Source organism: Phalangium opilio, unplaced genomic scaffold (genome assembly GCF_054372755.1).
Source record: "Phalangium opilio isolate 3A_F unplaced genomic scaffold, DU_Popi_V2 ptg001170l_1, whole genome shotgun sequence".
NCBI classification, from domain to species: domain Eukaryota; kingdom Metazoa; phylum Arthropoda; class Arachnida; order Opiliones; family Phalangiidae; genus Phalangium; species Phalangium opilio.
In genome coordinates, this window is record NW_028324255.1 from 8,853,007 (window position 1) to 8,868,731 (window position 15,725).

A 15,725-nucleotide genomic window follows, 5' to 3' on the forward strand; every position below is an offset into this window, starting at 1 on the left:
CGAGCTAGGGCCATGAAAGGCCATTCAGCTCCAAAAAAATAAATAAATGTACAAGTAAATGAGATACAAAAATTACATTATGGACATTAAAAACTATGAATAAATGACTAGGGGAGATATTTTTGTGTTCCTTAAGGGATTAAAGGCGAAGATGGGATTTTAATTTAAATTTAAATTGACTAACTGAGGGGGCTGATACTATCTAGGATGAGAATTCCACAGAGGGACAGTGCGTCGGAAAAAGGAGTCGCGCAATAAGTTAGTGCGAGAAGGACGGGGGAAAAGCATTCGACTCTACTATGAGTGTGAAAAGTAAAATAGGGTTGGGTGGGCAGGCTTAAAATTTTGAAAAGGCTAATCAGATCTAAGTAAGAACGACGAAGGGAAAGGGGGGACCAACCTAATGCTGACAGTCTTAGTTCCCGTTCGCAAAGAATGGGGAATACGGGAAGCCCTTCCCAGGACCTTATCGAGCGCAGATACATCCCGATTAGCATGATGATTCCAAATCTGGCTGCCAAATTCAACGACAGGACGGACATAACATTGAAATAGTCGTGTTAACGTGGCAGGGGAAATACCAGGGAAGTTTGCCTTTATAACAGATAAAAGACCATTTGCGTGCCCACAGGTTCTCAAAATATGAGAGCGAAAGGAAAGATTATGGGAAATGATTAGATCTAGATCTCGACATTCATGGACTCTTGTAATGTTGATACCGTTAAGGTAATAAGGTGAGGGAGAATTAGTGTCAACGGGGTGACGCTGCAGAACTAGGACCCGAGATTTATCGCTATTGAAATTAAGCCCGTTAAGAGCTGACCAAACTTCAAGAGACCGAAGGTCTTGTTTGACAGTTTGAAGAAGGGCCACATCATCGTACGAGTTAATCACTCGGTCATGTTTAAGATCATCCGCATAAAGCCAAGGGGAGGAGGACAAGGAATTAGGTAAGTCATTGATATATAGAACAAAAAGTAAAGGGCCTAAAACACTGCCTTGCGGAACCCCACTAAGGACCGGGAGATAGTCGCTCAAGGTCTGGCCAACCCTAACAACCTGAGTCCTACCAAGTAGATAACTTTCTACCCAACTGATAATATTATGATGGAGGCCATAGGACTTAAGTTTGGATAGGAGACGGGAGTGTGGGACGGAGTCGAATGCTTTCGTAATGTCCAAGTAAACAATGTCAACCCGTTTTCCAGCGTCAAGGGCGTGTAGCCACGCGTGCATAGCTGATAAGAGATTTGTTTCAACTGATCTATTATTAAGAAAGCCGTGTTGTTAGTCGCTAAGATAGGGGTTGACGTGGCGCAATATAGCCAGTCTAATACACTTCTCGAGTACTTTACAAATCGAGGAGGTTAAACTAATTGGACGATAACTAACTGGATCAGATTTATCGCCTTTGCACTTATAAATTAGGGGTGACATGAGCGACACGCCATTCAGCAGGAACAGAGTTCCCCGTGAGTGACAGTTAAAGGAGTTTTAATAAAGGGAGAGTTAATGCCGAACTACAGTTCTTAAGGAGTCTGTTAGGTATACCGTCTGGGCCAGAGGCACTTTTGACATCTAAGAGTTTGAGGGTTTGACGGAGTTCAAGAAAAGTGTGTAAGTACTCCTCCATCACTGGGGCCTGGGGAAGACTTGACGGGCATGGAGACCGACTTGGACGGAGTTAAAGTTCTTCACTAGGGAGTTATTTAAGCATTGCGCCATTTCAAAGTCTGAATCAATTTTTGAACCGTTAGGGAGCCGGATTCCGAGTCGAGAGGGAAGAGACCTAATTCGAGTGCGCACGAATCGGTAGAGTGCACGAGGATTATGTTTAATGTTAGAGAGTTGCCGGTGCTGCATCCGTAACCGAAAATATGAAATGGAGCTACGAACTCGTCTAACTTGCGCTTTGTATTGATCCTTGAGCAGGGAGTACTTGGGCATATCGCCGATACGCAAGTCTTTCTTGAGTTTTCTCCAGAGCCGCTCCTTGTTTCGAAGGGCCCTTTTGGTCGCTTGTGAAACCCAAGGCCGGGATTTGTGAGGCTGCGTAGTGTAGAGAGGAACACTGAGGGCAATGCAACGAAAAAGCTGTGCTTTGAAATATTGCCAAGCTTGCTCAATGGGTATCCAGAGGTGCCCAATTAATTGCCATTAGCTGGCTGGTTAAGGCTCGGAAGTCGGCACGGGAATAATCAAAATCATGACGAAAGAGACGAGCGACGTTAGTGCGAGGTAGGGGATACGAGACGGAGAGAATTAAGTGGTCACTACCTCCAAGCGGTGGAAGGTCAGTAATTTGTGGAATAACAGTGGCATGTGTAAGCACGAGATCAAGAATGTTTGAGCTTGTAACGTGTAATTTCAGGATTATTCAAAACTTAAACTATTCACATCCATTTATTAACTTCTACCAAGCAATACCTAAAAATTCCTCGTTACACTAAATTTTAAATTCTTAAACCTCACCCTTGACCTCCTTTGTGGAGACACGAAAACATTCACTCTATAGTATTGTCCGTAGGACCTAAAGTACATAGAGCTGTGCAGGTGTTGACCGTGGGTACCGCTAAGCTTACATTGTTAACCAGTTTAAAAATGAAAAGTAACCGTCCATTCCCCTCACGAACTTTAACAACCCTATCGGGGGAAAACCAAAAAGGCGAGGATTTGAACGTTGCCATGTTTTTGAAAAATAAGTCTTTTGTTATATGTTTTTGTAAATATCCATGAACTTTTATAAACCTTGTAAACTAAAAAGCTATATACGAGTGCAACGCGTCAATATGATTGGTGCGCGAGATGAGATTTGGGTGATTTTGATTGGCAGTGACCAATTGTGGTTTCAAGTACCTTAAAATCTATAAATAGGACCGAACAGGTCCTAGAAAGACAGAGACGTGTCAGATTCGAAGAACGGGACAACTCTTTTTCCGAGAAATAGCGCGAGAAGGTGAATTACGGACGAGAAACGAGAAGGCGAATTATGGACAAAGGATGCCCGTCTTCCCTTAACCAGCAGCCGCGCTAATTGGGAACACGTCTATGGACAAATCGGCCACGTTTACGAGGCCCAAGTCGCCTATCCAACGTACGAGCTTGTCTTTCCGGACCTAGAAGGGTCCCGCGTACGCGTTAACGCTTCACGATATAAAAGTTACTTATCACGAATTCGCGTGTACGCCATAAACAAAGGTCCGCAAGCGGATCCGGAACGATTCCCTCCGCCGTACGCATCTCGATGTTCCCGCCCACAGCAGAGTGAACCGTACCCCATTGTGCCGCGTCACCGGAACGAACTTATACACAGTGCTCTAACAACGGACCTCGATGAAACCCAACCACTTAAGTACCATTCAAAACTCTATTTTAATAACGACGGCCTAAAATGGTCCATTGTTCTGTTTACCTTATTACCACATCTGTTAGTCATAAGTTTAATTGTTAGTTGATTAGTTTTTAGTATTTCCGTACGTACGTAGTGTTAGCTAGTGTTTATCAATATTTACTTGCTTAATTGATAGAATAAATATGTTAAATTCTGATATGGCAATATTCAATTTCCCACCCTTTATCGTTAATTATACTTAAATCTAAATAAGCCCCTAGACAACGATCTCTATATTTACCGCAAGCCCAAATAGTGCCAGCTTAGCGGACGCCCGGACCACCATTATACTCTAAATGAATCATTTGTAGCGTAGCAGGAAAATAGCGTTACAAACTAGCAAGACGCGATTGGCTAAATCGTGTGGGAAACCGAACATGTTAGGTCAGTGCCGAATTCGTTAGACATTGTAAAAATTTATTATGTTCAGTGGATGATTTTTGATGGATGGTAAGGGTACACTGTAAAACATTACTGTTGAAATTACGGCAATTTTACTGGCAGAAAATTACCAGGAAAGTTACCGTTAAATTACAGGTTTTTTTTACCGTTAACATCAACATTAATTTTATCGTGAAACTTGCAATTAAAAACCTGATATATGTTCAATTATAGTTTAGTTAGTTTAACAGAAACGTTACTGTGGTGTTAACAGTAAATTGTACCGGATTTCTACTTTTATTTTAAAATAAAATGACGGTAAAAAAACACAACGCTATTTTTCACGTAAATCTTGCAATTAAGAACTTGCTCCATGCAGAAGTGAAGTAAGGTTAGTTTTACTGGAACGTTACTGGTGTGCCAACGTGAAATTCTGCCTCCCTTCCTACTATTTTTTAACAGGAAATAAAAAGCACAAATCTGGCGAGATCTTGCCTAGTTCATTTGTAAAGGTTAAAGTGGCTAATCCTTTACTATATATCCTCATTATTTCTATTAAAGGCCTAATATATATCATTTAAATGTGTATTTAACTTTCAGCTCACTCTGAACCGTAAAGACCTCCTCAAGGAGAAGATGAATCAAGGCTAATTTTGCTTTAGCCCAAGGAATTCTTAATTCATGGATCCACTTCGAACAACAGTTACTACAATAATAAGCGCTAACATCCATTGAAACTATGAAAATTAAATTTTACGTTTACCCTATATATAAATGCATTAAAGCTGAATTAAAAAGTAAACACAAAATTTGAAATATTAATATCAAGAGATGTTCTTGGAATATTGAAATGAAACAGAGCTTTATAGCTTCACAACTACTAAAAGAATCTAAATGTCGAAACATATTTAATAGAGTTTCATTTAATATTCTGCAAAAAGAAAATGTTTATGGTTTTGTAAGAGATCTTTTCATCCTACTCGCTTTATATTAACTTTGATACAAGTATAGTGTTTCGATTCAGATGCAATCGCCATTACTCGTTCTATATAAACAATCGTGTCGTTCCCAAGAAAGAAGTTTATCTTAAATAATTTAATAAATATATCTTATTTTAATTATTTTAATGGTCTGTATTTTAGTTTAATTATAGTTAAGTCGATGCAAGAAACATCATTCCTAAAACTATTTTAAACATAGCTATTGTTTACGTTTGACTTCTAGGGAACACCTTTTTCAGAATTTTCGTGAATTTAGGGTATATAAGGTGATCGATTCACAATGAGGTATAAGAAAATGAGCATATGCGTGAACCTATAGTGGAAGCACTGCCATTGGGAGGCTAGACTTTTCTCGTAACCCTAGCCGCTCGCCGCGTACATCTTAAACCTAAGGACGTAGAAGCTAATGTTGCAGATTGGTGTCTATGTGGTATAGACGAAAGACTAGAGCATGGTGTTGTTGTTAGAATCCAATGAATATTTATTGGTATTGGGTGAAAGAGTTCGCCAGCAGTTGAAGTTATAACGGCTAGTTAACGATTGACGTTAAGTAAGATAAATATAGCGATGAAGTAAAGTTTTCCGAATTTCTGTGTACTGCGAATGCGGTCCGGAAATTGGGAACACGTTTGCTCCGATTTGCCAACTGCTAACGCGGTGACAGACTGACGGACGCAGAGACACGTCCAGTATAATACCTCTCCGTGACGTCATCGTCACTCGGAGAGGTAAAAATAAATTTCTAGAAAAAGTTTTAGGAAAATGAAATTCTTGTTGAAAAATCTGAGATAAGTAATTTTTTATTTCAATGAATTTATAGGAAATAAATCCAATACCAGTAAAATAAATTTCCCTAGATATGGGAAATTTCCCTCAATCTGGCATCACTGAATTACGCGGAAGAATGCTGGTTAATCGGATTTGTTACGCTTAGTTGTTGTCCAATGTCGTAAATTGTAATAATAAATAAATAATAGTAAATAATATCCTAACAGAGAAAAAAGGTGAACTTATTTGAATTTATTTCATTTGGGGTAGTACGAAACCCAATGCAAAGAATACCGTTGTCGATATACTATTATTCCTAACCTAACAGCATCCTCACAGTTGATCACTGATAATTTTTTGTTGATGTTACGATATTTCTAAACGACAATGTTTCTACTATTACTTAGTGTTGATTATACAGTATTTTTAATCGACAGAATTTTTACTATTACTTTATTGTTGATGGTGCGGTATATTAAGATAACAGTAACTTTCTTGTTATTTATTGAACATTTACTGCTAAATGTACAGTTACTAAAATTATTACATTTTTACTGATGCTTATAGTAAATATCCTGTTAATCCAACGGTAATATCTGGTATTGGATGTTACTTGTTGAAATTTTACGGTAATTCAACAGGAAGAAACGGTTATTTTTAACAGTGTATCCCAGTTAATGAGCGGAAGGTTGAAGTCACTCGTGTTAATTAATTCTGGTTTGGTTAAGGAGATTTCTTGAATATTGATAAATAATTTAGCGGTCTGTTCCCGAGGGGTATTTGGTGCGCGGTAGATACAGCCCAGTGTAATCCATTGTTTGCTTGTAGGTGGTTTAATTTCAAGCCAAAAAGATTCAGCAAACTGATCAGGTAGTGTTAGTCTATGAACTGTAAATTATTTTTTGATATATATTATCAGGGGTAAATAACGAAAGGAGTTAGAGACGCTAGCTTCCGTAGTGTAGAATACAGTGGGACCTTGAAACGTCATAGAATTTGTAACTAACGTAGTGCCCTCTTTGGAACTGTATTGTAAATAAGACCAGAATCTTAAAAGTTTTGCCTTAAAATCTCGCGCCGCAAGGTATTCTGGGTAAAGTAAAATGGCGGGTGTCGATGTTGTGAAGTCGTCTCATAAATCAACCCAATATAATTATTATATTCAATCGCGAGTAAACAGCGATTTAAAAAAGAAAGATAAGTCAACAATTTGCAATTTGAAGCCGGGGAAATCCTCAAAATGTGTTCAAACTTGTTCTGCCGTAAGTGCGCGGTTACAGAGTCAGCCCAGTGAGCCAAGGCTTAGTGATTTTTCTGAGTCAGTGCCAGTGGGAACTGTGGGATCAGGATCATCGACTGTATCTGTGACTAAAGAAATTAAAACAACTAAAACTGTATTGAAGGATGCAAAAACGACATTTAATTCCATTTCAATATCGAATAAGGAATTTACCAACTTTAAAGTTGCATGTTTCTAATTCAAGTGCACCTTAATGAATAAACTTTACTCTAAGCCTAATTGTCACTTAGTCGTAAGCAGACGAACACTAGCAGACGAAAACTAGCAGACAGGAGAAAATCGATATCCCAGCAAGACTTTCGAAACTTTGCTACCACGCTATTGGTTGGAAAATATCATACTTATTTTGAATTAAAGACGGCGCGACCGAGGCGTTTTCTCTTTTCTGTGTCTACGTTTGAAAGTCCCACTGTATTCTACACTACGGAAGCTAGCGTCTCTAACTCCTTTCGTTATTTACCCCTGATATTATAATACCACCTCCTTGGCTGAGGTCCAGGTTTCACAAATACAAAGGCAGTGCGCATCACAGGCGGAGGCAATGGTTAAGAGTTCATCACGTTTCCCATAAAGTCTTTGGGCATTGGGCGAGAGGCCCTTTCTCAACACAAACCGGGCATAGAAACAAACAATTACTGCAATCACAAGTGGTGTGAAAAGTAAAGAGCTCGTCAGAAACATTGACGCAGGCAATGTGACACCACGCGAGACACAAGGTACATTGAAAAGCCTTATGAGATGCATCGACGTTAAGTTGACAGGAGGGACAGGGACTCTTTGATAACTTTTTGGCACAGTTGTGGTGGTTTTGCGAATGCGGGTTTTTAATTTAGTTCGAAGTCCAGTGCGCTTGGAGCGGGGTCTTGAAGCTTTAGTTTTGCATGGATTGTCAGGAGCTCCATCAATACCGAGCGTTGATGAAGACAGGTTTAAGGATTGGCAGTTAATCTGAGTTTGGCGTACAGTGTCTGACTTGAGTATAGAAAATGAAGGCAGCCGTTTCAATCATTTAGTCGTACCAGGAGAAGAATACGGCTCAGAAGCGACCCCGTCAGAGTTTAACAGTTGTATATGAGTGGGGGAATGAGTTGCCTCATCAATTAAGTTTGAAGGTAAATCATTAATGTGAACTAAAGATGAAGTTGAGAACGTGCCTGGTGAACGCGTGACAACCAACTACTAAAAGGCGCTTAAGAAAGTTCACAACACAACATATTTACGAACCATACGCGAAAAAAAACCATAAGATCGCGAAAAGGCCCCAACAGGCTTATTATTTAGTCACATAATGCAAGCGAACTAGAAAAATAGCCATTGAAATTAAATTAAAAAGAATCAGGAACTATCGCAACTGTTGTAACATTATTACTTTAATTTTTTTACTTCTGTTATAATTATAATAGTGTGACACGAACGGAAAACGTGAGTGATGCGTATCCTTTAACATTGGTAAAACGATGTACCCGAAAACACCCATTAAAATAAGTACTGAAGATCAGAGTGAATGGCCCCTTGATGTCCTAACAGAAAATTATAACCCTTAATCCTTACTTCAATAAATTTACTTACGTTATAATTGAAATAACTAGTAGGCCCAAGCTAGTACTTTCTTTTAAAACTCTTCTCGATTTATGGAGAAATAGACGAAACTTCTAATTCTAAACACCACCCTAAAACCATTCTAAATATAACGTCGGTATATACACTCTAAGAAAAAAAGATTCTACTTTGCCGAGAAAAGGGTTCTTAACGCTTGTCCCCTATTTTAAACCCTTTTTTGATCAACATAGAACCCTTTGAGATGAGTTCTCTATAAATCCCTAAGGAGTTCATCTACGATCCGAGCTGGGATTTTTCTTTGAACCAAGCTAGTTTCTTTTGGAACCGTATTAGGCTCCTCCCTGAATCATGTGGCGTGTGCTTCAAAACCTTGTTCAGTTGTAATCGGAACCATGTGTAGTTTGACGGAGAACCGTGTTGAGTTTGACGGAGAACCGTGTTGAGTTCGACTCTGAACCTGGTTTAGTTCGACTCTGAACCCCACTTCGTACGGCTAAGAACCGTATTGCGTTAAACCCAGAACCCTGTTTAGTTATAATCCGAACGCTGTGTAGTTTGACTCTGAACCCTGTGGAGTTAGCCTAAGAACCCTGTTTCGTACGGCTAAGAACCGTATTGAGTTAGACCCAGAACTCCATGTAGTTTGACTCTGAACCGTGTTGAGATCGCCTAAGAACCGTGTTGCAATCAACCCAGAACCCGTGTTGCAATCAACCCAGAACCCGTGTTGCAATCAACCCAGAACCCGTGTAGCTCGACTCTGAACCCGGTTTAGTTCAAATCGAGCCTGATTTATTTTGACTCAGAGCCCTCGTTTGTTTCAACTCCGTTGGAATTATATTATATCATATCATATGACCTCCTTATAGAGGTTCTTATTTTAACAGTGTTAGGTCGCAATCATAACAATGATATTAAATTTTTCTCTCTTGGTGACGTTTTTAAAACACTTCACCATGAAGTATAAGTTTACACTATATAAATGTAGTAAAGCTGAATTAAAGAGTAAACACCAAATTTGAAATTTTAATATAAAAACCATTTCTTGGAATATTGAAATGAAACAGAGCTTTGCAGCTACAAAACTTAAAAGGAATCGTAATGCCGAAACATATTTAACATATTTTCATTTAATATTCAGCAATAAAAAATGTTATGATTTTGTAAGAGATCATTTCATCCTACTCGCTTTATATTAACTATGTGTTTCTATTCATATGCAAACTTCATTACTCGTTCTATACAAACTTGCACTTGTGTCGTTCCGTAGAAACGAAGACTATCTTGAATAATTAAACAAATATAACTAATATTATTTTTTTTATCGTCAGTATTTTTCCTTAATTCTAGTTAAGCCGTTTTAAGAAATTATTCTTAAAATGAATTTAAACATAGCTATTTTTGACGTTTGACTTCTAGCCTACACCGTTTTCACAATTTTTGAAAATTTAGGGTATATAAGGCGATTCATTCACAAATGATAAGAATAAGCGCAGTTGCGTGAGCATTTGGTGGAACCCCTGTCATTGGGAGGCTAAACGTTTCTCGTAACCATAGCCGATCGCGCGTGCATCTTAACCCCAACGATGATAATAGGGTAGAAGCCAATGTTGCAGATTGGCGTGTATGTGGTATATAACATATGAAATACAAGTGTGGAGATAGCGTAATGAAGTAGAATTTTCCTAATTTCTGTTAACTGCGAACGCGGTCCGGGAATTGTGAACACGGTTGCTCCGATTTGCCAACTGCGAACGTGGTGACAAACAGACACACACACAGACACGTCCAGTGTTATAGCTCTTCGTGACGTCATCGTCACTCGGAGAATTAAGGGAAAATTCAAGTGATTTTTATGAATTCCCCTAATTCCAAGACATTCCAGCATATTGAACTCTCCGATTATTATTTCCCAATGATTGAAAAATCAAAATAAGTATGAATCCCCGTAGAATTATAAATTGTTTTTTGATTTTTAAAAGCTTGGGATTTTTTTAGGATATGTTTCACTATGCAGGGAGAATTAGTAGATGATTTCTCTCTTCACCCTTCACGCTCTAGCTCATATCAAAAAAACCTTTAACTTAAAAATACACCATATGAGGTAAAAAAGTGTTAAGTAAAGCCCAAAGGTGTTTATCCGCACCATTCAAACAGTTTTATATTAAACAACAATGCGATTCGCAATTGGTTCGATTATAAACGGTTGTGTTTACACGTGGTTTCAAATCATTTCCAATGCGTTTGGCAACGGTTCGTGCAAGCTCGTGCAAACGCGGCTTGTATTTCCGTTCAAAAACATTTCAATAAGGGTCAATTAACAACCAGCCGTTTTCCTAACCACCCATTGATAGAACACCTTCAACTGAAACAAAAACACCCTTTAGATTAAAGCACACCTGGAAGAGTTGATAAAACCTAAAGGTGTTTCTACGTACCAGTGAATCACCATTTCCTTTAAAAATACCTAAAAAGAGTCAACTAGCACCTTTTACGAAAAAAACACCATTTCTGTTACAAAACACTCTAAAAAGAAAATATAAACACCTCAAGGTATTTCCAAACACCCACAAAACATCTTTTTTTCCAACAGTGTTCTTTCACGAACCTTTAAGGATCTTTCAAGAACCCGTATTTTTTTCATGAAGCCTCAAGGATCTATCGAGAACTTGAATGTTCTTTCACGAACCGTGAAGGCTCTCGCAAGAACCCAAATGTTCTTTCAAGAACGTTCAAAGATCTTTCAAAAACCCGAATGTTTTTTCAAGAACCTTCAAGGATCTATTAAAACCCCACACGTTGTTACAAGAACCCTTTAATTAGATACGATCTGCTAAGAACCTTCCTGTTCTACTGTGAACCTTCATCCACATCTGGGAATCTTTAGCGTTCCAACAAGAACGTAAGAGTTCTATTGAAAACCCTCGAAGAACCCTTTTTTTACCGTGTACTTCCTTTTGCTTTTTAAATATTCCCCTCGATTTCTTTGAATTTTGAATTAGGGGAGCGGGATAAAAGCGTGCTACCCATATTGCCGACGCGTGACAGGAATTTTAAAGGGAGTATTAAACCTCCAATTTAATTTAAGGCAATACCACAATACCTTCTCTCGCTTTAAATATATCGAGCAAACGTAAAACACAATTTACAATGCTTAACTTTACTAGTACAATTAAATCATAAGTGAATTAAATGCAATGCTTAACTTTTTCCTTTTAAAATACACAAACGAAAAATATCACCTCAACACAATTTTCTGCCATTCACTCTCTCCTTTCAATGACGAGCGAAAAATTTTGTATTTCCTAATGCGGTTCTCTTTCACGACGCCATCACCACCACAACCACCACCACAACCACCATCATAACCACCACCACCAACAACAGGCCAGGTCAAACTAAGACCTACATTGTAGATGTTCATCATACGATGTGGCTAAAAAAGGTTAAAAAATAGTAGATATGATCTCTAAGTCATTCTTCGTCTAAGAGATTTGATATTTAAGATAAGAATGAAGTTCAAAATTATCCAGCATTTCTGCCTCCTAACCCTTTAATCTCGTATTAGACCAAAACATCAAATGCTATTACGGATACATCACAAACTGGATAAGGATTAACCGCTCTCGCCAAATAATGCTCCGCATGTACAGTATAATACCGTATTTGTATATAGGTTACCCTTGGAAATGTGAAGCCCACTTCCAATAAATGAAAAAGTTTGACAAAATAAGCTTGTATGATTTATTAACTCAGGCACGACAAGTAAGTAAACTTTAATTGCATATCTATCATATGACAGCCGCTGTAATGCGAAACCTGCCAACGATTAAAACTTGTCCTTGAAGATCGTCCAGCCTTTTTAGCCCGCAGGGAAAGTCGAAACTGTTAAAATTTTGTAACATATATAGTTCTAGTATTTTATTGCTATATGGCTGAATGAAAACGTAAGCCTATTAGCTAAAAGTAAAGCATTTTCAGTATCTAGCATACAATAAACCCCAAATCCCCAATGTTGGTTTAATCATCGGTTTAATCGTAAATTTGGAAGTGATCTCATACGCTCGTGATTTTTTAAATAGGTTGAGGCAAGATGAAGACTACCTACCAACTTAATTGCTCGAAAACGCTACTGTTGCTATTTAATGATAAACAAGTAGAGGCTTCAATCTTTTAAGTAATGAATTGTTCTATTGACAACTCGACTGGTCAAAAATATTCTTAGCTATCCTACATGATTTTCAACACAAAATATAAATTATCTCAAGCCGCACAAAAAGAGAAAATACACCAAAGAATGGAAGCTATTGCCCGATCAGACCTATAACCACCGCGATCTAATTGCGGTCATGACTATTGGTTCTATCAAAGGACCTAATATTATTAATTTCAAGGCCATTTCAGGTAACATAACATATACCTTCAAAGAAGGCGTTTTTCTAAATATGAAACAAAAGATAATAAAAAAAATTATCTCTTATTAGAAAATAATCAGCATTTAATTTGTCTTTAAAACAAAGAATACTGTGCCGCCAATGGTTTAGTAGCGTCTGCTAAACCAAACCTCTTACCCTTATCTCCCTCAGTCTGTGAGAAATTGAGAAACCAATCCCTTAGGGTTAAGAGGCTCGGTTTAGTAGACGCCACTAAACCAATGGCGGCAATGTAGTCCTCGATTTTAAGACCAGTTAAGTGCTAATTATTTCGTTAAAAGAAATAATAATTTTTTTTAATACATTTCCATTTATATTTAGAAAAATGCCTTTATTTTAAGGTATAATCATTTACAAGGCCCTTCGCCTAGCGCGTTTGAAGTGGAAGAGTCTTTAAAGCTTAGGAATCGCAATCCTAAAACCGTAGAGAGAATATGTCTACGGTTTTAGGGTTGCCATCTGTCGAGAAAAATCAGAAGTACTTTTTACGTCATGATTCTTATGGGCAATTATGTTTTAACTCAAATGCTTTTGGGCGTATACTTTACAAGACTAGGCCCCGTTTCTCAAACTTTTTTGGTCGCAAATTCACGTGAAATGATGTTAGTTTTTTAATTCCGCCAAAAGTGCGGCTAATACACTCTAAGAAAGGGAAGTATTAAAAACGTTTACAACGTAAAAACACCCAAAAGAGAGTTTTATTACCTTGAGTTTTTCCGGCCAATTTAAGGTGTAGATTCTGTGTAAAATAACACTTTTAAAACACCGTTTGAAATTAAACATGGAAAATCATAATACTTCGGGTTTCTTAAATAAGGTCTTTCATTTTCATTAATGTTTTAATATTAAAGTCAATCCAAACAGTTAAAAAATATTGAAAAACGTAATTGTTAAACATTTTTTATAGATGATATTCATGAAAGAAAATATTTTTTTCCTTTAAATAAAATTAACAAAGAAATTGGTATTCAGGCAGTATTGTACCTTCATAAAACACTGCTAAACGTGTTATGCGACACTCTAGCCTTGTTCACACTTACATGAGAAATCGATTCGAAGCGATTCATGGAGAACTAAACCCCTTAAAGCGTGGGTAGCTCTCGCATGCTATTTGAAACTGCATATAAAGTTGACCACTTGATCGACGTGTTAGGCGACACTCTTAAAAGTGTAATGCGACACTCTTAAAAAACGAGAATATGTTAACTAATGGCATCTCAGTAGGGCGACTATAGAAGCCTGCATGAGAGTCCAACATGTGGGTCACTTGCTTTTGTGACATGTTTTATCATTATTTTGAGAAAAATTAGAGTACAGAATGCTTTTTTTTGTAAGCATTGTAGAGTAAATTAGGTTTAAAGCGCTTCTGATGCTCGAAAAACTCTTAGTGAATAGATACTATTAAATTTAACAAGAACGTTAATATCTTCTGCTTGAATATTATGAATGTAGGACATAATCCCCCCTGGACATAAACCCCCGGACATAATCCCCCATTAGAGAAGAAAAGGACATAATCCCCTCAGGTAGGAGACAAAATCCGCCGGACAATTTCCCCCCCGAATGGATGCCGAAGACAAAATACAGCCTGCCCTAGGACAAATTCCCCCCCCCCCCAATAAATGTAAAAAATAATATTTTGGAAAAGGCGTACCTTTGTTGGTCGCTATAATTTCCATGGTTTAGTTAGCAAATGCTAAAATATGCATTGTCTTTTATAGAAATCTTAAAAATATTAAGCCTATAACTATAACTATAAGCGCTATAGGCCAGTCTCTAAAGGGAAGGAAATCTCAATATTTTAAAAAGTAATGTTGCTTCGGAAGAAAATAAATGTAAAAAATAATATTTTGGAAAAGGCGTACCATTGTTACAATATTTCCAAAATATTACTAACCGAACCCAATCCTACCTAACCGAACCTAACCCAACCCAACCCAACCAAACCTAACCTAACCTAACCTAACCCAACCCAACCTAACCCCACTGAACCCGAATAAAATCAAAAGGCGTACCTTTGTTGGTCGCTATAATTTCCATGGTTTAGTTAGCAAATGCTAAAATATGCATTGTCTTTTATAGAAATCTTAAAAATATTAAGCCTATAACTATAACTATAAGCGCTATAGGCCAGTCTCTAAAGGGAAGGAAATCTCAATATTTTAAAAAGTAATGTTGCTTCGGAAGAAAATAAATGTAAAAAATAATATTTTGGAAAAGGCGTACCATTGTTACAATATTTCCAAAATATTACTAACCGAACCCAATCCTACCTAACCGAACCTAACCCAACCCAACCCAACCAAACCTAACCTAACCTAACCTAACCCAACCCAACCTAACACCACTGAACCCGAATAAAATCAAAAGGCGTACCTTTGTTGGTCGCTATAATTTCCATGGTTTAGTTAGCAAATGCTAAAATATGCATTGTCTTTTATAGAAATCTTAAAAATATTAAGCCTATAACTATAACTATAAGCGCTATAGGCCAGTCTCTAAAGGGAAGGAAATCTCAATATTTTAAAAAGTAATGTTGCTTCGGAAGAAAATAAATGTAAAAAATAATATTTTGGAAAAGGCGTACCATTGTTACAATATTTCCAAAATATTTCTAACCGAACCCAACCCTACCTAACCGAACCTAACCCAACCCAACCCAACCAAACCTAACCTAACCTAACCTAACCCAACCCAACCTAACCCAACTGAACCCGAATAAAATCAAAAAATTTTCAAACTGAATGTCAATATTGAATGTCAGTGACACAACCAATTAACAATTCGAAAGCAAAAATTGTTTCGTATTTCCAATTTTTCTCCATTATTCACGCTAATAACTAATTAATAATACGTAAACCTATTTCTACCCTAGAAAAGAATGAAACTGA